Source organism: Silurus aristotelis, assembly GCF_946808225.1.
Source record: "Silurus aristotelis genome assembly, chromosome: 14".
Classification (NCBI taxonomy): domain Eukaryota; kingdom Metazoa; phylum Chordata; class Actinopteri; order Siluriformes; family Siluridae; genus Silurus; species Silurus aristotelis.
The window spans coordinates 8,227,142-8,236,890 of NC_139587.1; positions in this window are offsets into that span (position 1 = coordinate 8,227,142).

Sequence of the window (9,749 nt, forward strand, 5' to 3'; positions counted from 1 at the left end):
CCAAATGAAACAGTAAAAAAATCCCATCTTAACTAAAAACGAACTATTCTCTACCAGATACTGGCGTATTTGTAGCAGATTGCGCTCTTTGAAGGTGAAAAGGTGTTACTGTTAGGACAATGCAACTATGAATGCTGATGATGCCAAAGCTATATGTGGCTGGGATGCAAAGGAACAAACTTGTTCATTACTCGTTCTATCCTGTCAATCTCAGCAATACCAGCAAATTATAGTTGTCTGTATGCTGATGTACAGTATGTGAAGGATGACAGGGTGTGTTACACTGCCCTGGGAGGGAGCATAAACAGCAATTTCAAAAGACGTGGTTGGTTGATTTCACATCTCCTGGAGGAAGCACAGTGATCTTCTGTCGTTGTCAGATAGAGATATATGATAAAGGAGGGGAACATTACTTATATTGAAATGCAATCAAACATTGCTTGATAGCTATTAAGGGGCCCAGTGTGTGTCAAGAAAACATTTCCCACACAATACACTACCACCAGCAGCCTTGACTGTTACATGCAAGTTAGGCTACATGCGTTCATGATGCCAACGTGCAAATACTGACTTACTATATGCTTTTCACAACTGAAATCAAGATTCATCAAGCCATACAGATTTCCATATCTTCACCTGTCCAGTTTTGGTGAGCCTTGAGTTGTAAATCATTGTGTCATTTGAGATGCCGTTCTGGGTCACTTGTAAAAAGTGCTTATTCAAATGACTGTAGCTGACTGCAAACCAGTCTGGCCATTCTCCTCTAAAGCCAAGAACCATTGCTCAGTTTTTGTTTTTTACACTATACTGTGCAAAGACTACTAAAATGTTGGTGCAGTAAATCAGCAATTAAAATAAAAATTATATATAAATTTCAGAGAACAAAACTACAAAATTCTATTTCTTCTTATTCTGATGTTTGATGTGAACATTTTGTGGAGCTTTTGACAGGATACATGCAGGTTTGGATCAACTCAAGTTCTTTGTTCTTTGTCTTGTGTAAATTGTTCCTATAGTATCTATCTAGCTATGGATTTGTTCTAAAATGTATTAAATGCACAATAAGCATTTATTACCTTTAATGAAACAATATTGGTCCTTAAGGGCCAACTATTTATCTTTAACCGATTTGAAAAGTACAATAAATCCATGCGTTTGTGTTAAGGATTAATACTAAATATACAACAAATGTACTCCCTGAAAGGTTCTACACAAGAGACAAGCAAATATATAGTACTATTTCTTTCTGAGAGTATAAATTTCAAACAAGATTTATTTTCTTTTTCCCACAAAGTTTTTGTCATCACTTTACGCTGACATTAAACATTTTGTCAGCTATCATAACATCACTGCTGTGCTACTGGATATAAACAATGAAAATACTCTTTTTGGTTTCTTCATCACAAGACCAAATTTAATAAATAAATAATAAATAAAAATGTAAACCAATACCAAGTTTTTCCCTGTGCAGGACATCAGTGCTTCAGTTCTTTAGCAGGTGGACAAAGTTTTACAATACCTAAATCAAACCCAGCTCATGATTTATGATTCACTTGTTATTGTCCCATATATCAATGAAATGAATCATAGTAATGAAATGAATCATCCTTCGGTGATGCCACCCGAATCTGAACCTTGCTATTGAGGCAAGATGTACGCTGTCCCCATCCCGTCATCCGTTCGAGTATGCGCTTGATTAGCGTCCGTGCACATCCATTTATCACCACCAAGCTCAGACGCTATGGTCCCTGCCGAGAATAGGGACGTTCAGATAGACTTCTTGGCTTAATATCTCTCCGCTTCCCAGGGAACAGAAGTGGCAGCCTATCCCACCTGCGATGCCTCCATCTGCTCCTTTTGTCACAATGGAGAGCAAGTGCCAAGCAGGGCTAATACAACACAAGCAAGTCAGGACAAGTGCAGTCACCTGTGCGCTTTTTACTACTTGTTCATGCTGCAATGAAAGCACCATGTATTCTGGGTCATGGAAGACTGATTTTGGTACACTGATTCATCACAAAACATAATACAGAATACAGCATAGGGTTCTGCTGGATTTCTTTAAACATAATATATTAAAGCAGACATAGAAGAGCCAAAGCCATTTGGCTGAGGTAACACCCATTAGTAAATAAAATACTACTCAGTACCTGGATATACTGCAGGATAATTAATTTCCATACCTATATGGACTCAATGGTCACATTATTGTGGACACCACAATGATACTGGGAAGCAAATGAAATATAATTTTTTTCAGACAACCCCCTCCAACCTCATTTTAATCACCCCTGGTTTTATATGATTGTTCATGGCATCAAATTTACAAGGTTTCAGGTATAAAGACTGCAGAGGCCACTGAAGCACACTGAACCCATTGCCTTGTTCAGGGAACAAGTTTGAGATGGGTAAATCAGGTAACAGTTAAGTTGTGTTAACATCTATACACACAGTCAGCAACTATACTAAATGCTCTAACAAATATATTCAAGCAATGCTTGACCGATATTATGGGGTGCCAAGAAAACATCCCCCACACCATTACACTACCAGCAGCCTAATTTCAGACTAATAACACAAAGCAGTTCGGATCCATGAATTAATGTTTTTGATATTCAAATACTGATCCTACTATATGCTTACTGCAGCTGAAATCAGGATTCATCAAACCATGCAACATTTTTCTCATCATCAACATCTCTGTTCTTGGTTAGAGTAGGCATTTTCTGTTGTATTCCATATGTATTTGTATTCCATATAATTGCCTGACCAGGTACAGGTATTTCTAATAAGTGTCTTTGAAATGCACATGACACGTTTATTTCTTAAAAATTGTTTGGGGAACTGGAACATGTTCCCTGCCATGCTTAAATCTTGCACAATTGCGCATTCAGACATATCGCGAGCTGACATATTGTAGGGGGGGGTTTTGTTGTTTATGCCTGCATTACTGGAGAGACTCCTTCTGTTTGTGATGTGCTTTCTGTATTTGAACGAGTGACTCGGTGAAAGCATTGCTCAGCTGTCTCCCTGTTGCAGCTCGTGCTTATTCTCACCTACTTCAAACACCCTCAGCGTGGATATCAACTTGCCTCTACTCGCACCTTCTTTCCGTGTCAGCAGTCGAATATGAAAATGGCGAGTTGATGAAAATCTCGGTGGGGACGTAAAAAGCTAATCTCACACATTACAACGAGAAAAAACAGGCAGGAAATTGTACCGGAGGACATGCAATCTTTGTAAAATTGTGCCCTATATAGGATTCCCCAGAGCATCAGTGTTCAATATAAAACCATTTCTTGTCCAACCACGTCCCAAAATGCTGGTGTAGAAACTTCTGAGGTAGTCAACTCTGGAGCAATATGCTGCTGAATGGCAACACTGGTGATAAAGTGAGGAGGACACATTTCCTCCTCATAGCCCGATAAATAATGCACAAGAATCACATGAATAATTTTTTATCCCTTAATGGATATTGTATGCTCAGAAAAGATTTCCAGACCATGCTTAAAAATTCACAACGCAAAATGGAGCACCAGTATATTGCAGTGATTTTAAGAGGCAAAGTGAAATGCACTGGGGATTGTGTGACAGCGTGTGCCAAAGCTTTTTTTTCCTGACTGAGATTGATATGAGAATACATAGGCATGGCATTGGACTTCTCAATACAGTTCCATGTCAAAGCCATTCCAAAGGGATTACAATTGCACATGCAGTCCTTTTAGACCTCAGACAGAACTAAATATTCCAATAAAATGATACAACCTAGACTGCTGTTGGTTGCTACGGCATTCCTGCTCTAATGAGAATGTCCATAACTCAGACAGTGATGGATTTTTTAATAACAGTTCTGTCTTGCGGCATTTGCCGTCCTAAATTCTTCCATCGTGCCCCTGTATTATTAAAACTAAACTGCGTCTTGTCATGCGGAAAAATGCATGTGAAATGAAAACACCAGAGGACGAGGCCGAATATTTGTTGCACGATAAATGTTTATGCTGTAAGTGATTTTGTCCTGCTTAAGATAATGCGCGCCAGCAATCTTGTGTTTATGTGAGCATGAAATGCATCAGTAGCACAAATGATCATGCTTCTTTACTTGCACTTGGATATGATCGTACATGGAAGCAATGGCAAGAAATGAATATTGCATATAACATGCAAATCTGTTGTGGAGAGTAGAAGGGAAGGATGCATGATGCTACATGCATCCACTGTCCTTTCATACAATATGCATATACTATCAAAAGGTGAAAATTAAGCATGAAAATTTAATGAATGCAAAGCACATAGGGCAGCATATAAATTGAGGTGATTTTGCTGGTTGTGGTGGTGCAGAATTGAGGAGAATTTAGGAGAACCTTGATAAGAACCCTGGAAAAGCAACAAGCTTTATAGCCAAAGATTCTGGGATTACAGGCTTTAATTTAATAGATGGAAAACATTCTGGTGTAAACTGGCATGCCTCAGCTAATGGAATGTTTTTTTTCTTTATCTGGGTTTGCTTTCAGCTTTGATGTCGACGGTAGTGAAAGAAATGGCAAAACTTCACAACCATATTAATGTTCGTTATTGGCAGACACGTTTAGTGAAAACAACTTACCAGGCAGGCAGAACCCAGTCCAATCATATAGCTGTTACAGAAGCAACAACAAGACAAGATGCAATATGCTGCAAGGCCACTATTAGAAATGTCTTCCAGATTATCAAAAATAAGGGCAAGACATCTATGAGAAGTACAAAGAGGGAGAACCACAACCAAATATGTGCTCTCACACACACACACACACACACACACACACACACACACACACACACACACACACTATAACTTGCAATAGAGTGCCAAGTAATCCATATAACTCCAAGCAGTAATAGTCATCAATCATATCCACATCTAACAGCAAAGCAAAAGAGAAAATCTCCAAACAGCCATATAATTATTATATTATATATATAATAAATAAATTAAAAGCTAATGAATAATTTTATCATTATTATGATTTGATATTCATTCGATACAAGACATGTTCTTGTTTGTCACCAAGTATGCAGTCAATTCTATGGTGTTAATTGCAATGCAAAGAAAAACAAAGTATACAGGCCCTTTTCATTTTTTTTTTCCGCATTTTGTTATAAGGGATATTTTAAAACACTTCAAATTATTATTACCCCCCCCCCCCCACCCCCACCTCGAACAATGACAAGACAAAACCCAGATTTGTGAAATTTCACATCAAGTATTCAGACCCTTTGCCATGACACTTGAAATTTAGCTCATTTGACATTTTCTATGACATTTGAAATTGACTTGAAATTGAGCTCAAGTGCATCACATTTTTCTGGATCATCTTTGTGATGGTTTTGCCCTTCTTATTGAAGTACACCTGTGGCAAATTCTTTTTTAGTGGATATAATTTGGCAAAGCACACACCTTTCTATATAAGGCATAACAGTTAAAATGCATAGCAGAGCAAAAACTAAGCTATGAGGACAAAGGCAGTGCCTGCAGAGCATAAAGACAGGATTATGATGAAGTACAGGGAAGGTTACAAAATATTTTTGCTGCAATAAAGGTTCCCAGGAGCCCAGTGGCCTCCATACGTCTTAAATGGAAAGATCTGGTCACTGGAGCCAAGCCAAGCAATCAGGTGTAAAAAAAAAAAGCTTAAGTATAAAGGTGAACTCGGTGATCAATCTGGTAAATCTCCAGAGATGAAAAGTGTAAAGAGAGGTGAAACCTGTTGATGGTCAACCATCACTACAACACTCCACTGATCTGGGCTGTAGAGCAAAGTGACCAGATGGAACCCTTTTCTCAGTGCAGGACTCCTGATCTGTGCTTCATCACAATCTTGTCTCTGAGCTCTGTAAACAGTTCCTTTGACCTCATGGCTTGGTTTTGCTCTGCTCTGTTAGACCTTATTTATACATTTGTTTGTCTTTTAAAATCCTGTCCAAATCAATTAACTTTGCCACAGGTGGACTTTAAACAAAATGTAAAAACATTGCAAAGATGATCCAGAAAAGATGTGATGCACCTGAGCTACATTTCAAGTCTCATAGCAACGGACCTGAATACTAGACAAAATGTCTGTATGATATTATAGTTAATATTCTATCACAAACTTGTCTTGTGCTCTGACATAATGGGATATATACTTTCATGTTTTTTTCATTCATTTTCAGATGCTGCTTTTTGAGACCTCAACTCAGCACAAAGCTATTAAAAATGAAAAGAGTGACAGAGGGTCTGCAAGCACAGCCACAACTGAGGTCAAACTAACCTCCAGAGCAAATGGAGGACCTATTAAGTGGCTGATGAAGCCTTTATTGGACGGAAGATCTTACGTTGATCGAATAAAAAAAAGGCCTCTGACTTTATGAATCCTATTTAACACAAAGCATACACGGCATTGTTTCCAATCTAGGAGTAATTAAGAATTAATATCCTCTCAATTAAATTCATTATGGTGGCCCTGCTGGCATGTCGAGTCAACCGAGATCAGTAATGACTGCTTGTGCAGGCTGTTATTATAAAAGGTAGTATTTCTACTGCTTTTGACAGTGATGTAATCCACACCATCACTGATGTAAAGTTCAGGTCCTGCCTACGTGAAAAGCCTATTTTAAAACCAGCTTGCCCCCTGATTTACCTTCACAAATGCTCACAGCATCCTTTCCAGGGCTGGTGTTGCTAGGCAACTGAAGACACTCATGCTGGACGACCTGAAATTATTCTCTGATTTTGGGAGAAGATGCTGTTCAGCACATTATAAAAAGCCAGAGGAAAAATAAATTTACACGTTTGAAATTAATAATCGCAAATTGCATATTAGATCAGGGTCACAGTTTTTTTGTTATGTGGAAATGAGAAGCAAAGCATATTTATGCAGTGTACCAGTTAGCTGCCTTACTTATTGCACTCTATTGAAAGAGAACTCCATAGGTATATAGATCTATCATACATGAGAGATGAAGGAGAGCACTTACATTCTGTGCAGCAAGGTGAAGATATCAAAGTTTTAACACTGAAGCTTGAAGAGCCGGTCAGTTTTAGGTCAAATTCAATAGGGAAAGAACAAGTAAACACGAGTGGCTATACATATAATATTGTTATGAAATGCAGTGGATAGCAAATGTTTGGATTCACTATATGGACAAACTACTAAGACACCGGACTTTTTCAGACATACGTGGTTCTTTCCCTAATCATTACCACAAAGCTTAAGGCACACAATTGTATAGAATGTCTTTGTAAGTTGTAGAAATAGATATTTCCTTCACTTAAACAAGGAGATCCAAACCTTTTCCAGCACGACATTGTCCTTGTGCACGAAGCCAGCGCCATTAAGATATGGTTTGCATGGGTTGGAGTGGATCTTGACTGGTCTTCTATAGAGCTCTGACCTTAACCCTACTAAACTACTTTGGGTTTGAATTTTAATGAACCCTTGTGGCATTAATAAGAACAAAAATAATAACCATTTTAAAATCTAGTGGAACTAAGAAGTGGAACTAGATTTTTTTCAAACACAAACCTTCTGGCTGTATGCTATTAGCACACATGGTAATTTTGACAACAGTCATCAGAGGGGCATCACAAGTTTTTCATAAAAGTTGTCTTAAGAGAATTGGTAAAACCTTCTTATGGTCAGTCATGCAAAATAAACAGCTGTTGTGTCTAGACTATTTTTGTTTGCAGATGTAAAGCAGGCACACTGTAGTTAAACAATTAAAGAAAGAAACAAAACTATTTGGAAGTTATATTTGCTGAACAAAGGTTTATATTTGGCCTATAGTTTAAAGTTAATGCATTTCCTGAGGCTGTGAGACACCTTGATAGTGTATGCTAGTGTATTTGGAAGTGTATGCTTCCAAATGTTGTACTACACATTATACATATAAAGTTTACAGATGACAATTTTTTTCAGAATCAGGAGAATACACGTCCAACAAATCTAGTGAGTTTGACTTACCTACTCAGAGAAGAATATGTACTGAGTTCAGAAACCTTTAATGTATATTCTTACTAACACTAGGATAGAAAGCATAAACCAAAAAGGTTTTCTGAGTTTTCTTATTTATTCTTTTCTGTCTTTCCATGTCTGTTTTTTGCCATCTATGTTTTGTAGCTCAACGCTGTCTTATATGAATGCTCTTTGATGCATGTACTTCAATGTTTGCTAACAGACATGAAAATGGCTTCAAATGACTATGTGAAATAGGAGAAGGGCAGAAATAAGTCAACACCCCCCTCTGGTGTTGAACATAGGTAAGGTTAGACATCTAGCTGCCTTATATTGCACTCTGTAGTCAAATCTCTTTCCATCTTTACTTTAATGTTTTTTTTTTATCACATTTCTTTTTATTTTTTTTCCTCTGGCAAGGTCCTTAGCACCATTACAGAATCAAACAGATTTCTGCCTTCCTCAGCTGAGGCAGAGATAAGAGGATCTGGTTGATAGGAACATAACCTGACATAAAGGACAGCAAAAGAAAGCTTTGAAAAGACACAGCCTTTGCTGTGCCTGCTATCTTTGATATTCCTGAATAAAATAGATGGTGGCTGGTGATGGTGATGAGGCTCACTCAGAGGGAATGTTCTTTTGACTTTTGCTTTTTGCCTGGAGATGAGTATTGATCCATGTCTTCTGCCTTTTTTTTTTTTGCACAACCTCCTGAGCATACAAAATATTTTAACTCCAATCTTCATGCAAATCATATAACAACTGTTTTGTGAAAATGTTTGTCAGACTTTTGCTTAAAAATTGTTCACTTTTCAATCAGTAGACAAGTTTATCTATATCAGAAAAGAAAAAAAAAGAAAAGAAAAGAAAAGAAAAAAAGAAAAGAAAAACTGCTTACCCTTGCTCCTAACTTTAGCATTACACTTTTTCTAAATGGCTTGAACTGTAGGAATTTATGCAGGGCCTCATACTAAACATGCACACTTACACATTTATTCATCAGGGTGCAGTTGAACATAGTTAATTCTCCTGCATATTGCTGGACAATAGGAAGCATTGCAGAGCCTGTTAGCCAAAAAAAAAAAAAAAAAAAAAAAACTTAACACTCAACAACAAAGCTTTGATCCTTATACTCAGGCTCAAGTACAGGGCTGGTGGCAGGGGTGGTCTTAGCCCACCTAATTTTGCATCTTGCCCACCCAATCAATGTTTTATTTTATATTTTAGTCAATAGAAAAAAAACCCCAGAAATACCAGCATGATATCTTACTTCTGATTGGCTGGGCAACCTACAGCCAAACCCAAAGCTCCACCCCAGCAGCACGGTATAGTTTTTTACCACTTGTATAACACTACTTTCAGTTAGACACACTTACAAGCTTTAGCGTCATACAGTTTGTGATTTTTGTGCAGCAGCTAACGACTGCTCGTTTAACCAACATAAAATTTTATAACATGTTATCAACTGCCGTTACGACGTGTTCGATTTAAGTTTTTTCAAGCCTATAGGTAAGCCTAGTGCTGCATGTGTCTGTAGCAATGCTGCTGTTTGCACAACAGAGGCTACTGCTGGTTTCAGTGTACCCTACACAAGGACTGCTCTTCCTCAGTGCCCCAAAGCAGACCCATCTCCTGGCTGTTTTAGCCCCAGTTTCAGGCGATAAGCGATTTCAGTAATGATGCTCCATCCCAGCCAATATTAGCCAAAAACCCTTAGCGTGTTTTTTTGGTAATGTATGCCGCTCATTTAATCCTTTTTGGTAATGCACACAGACATGG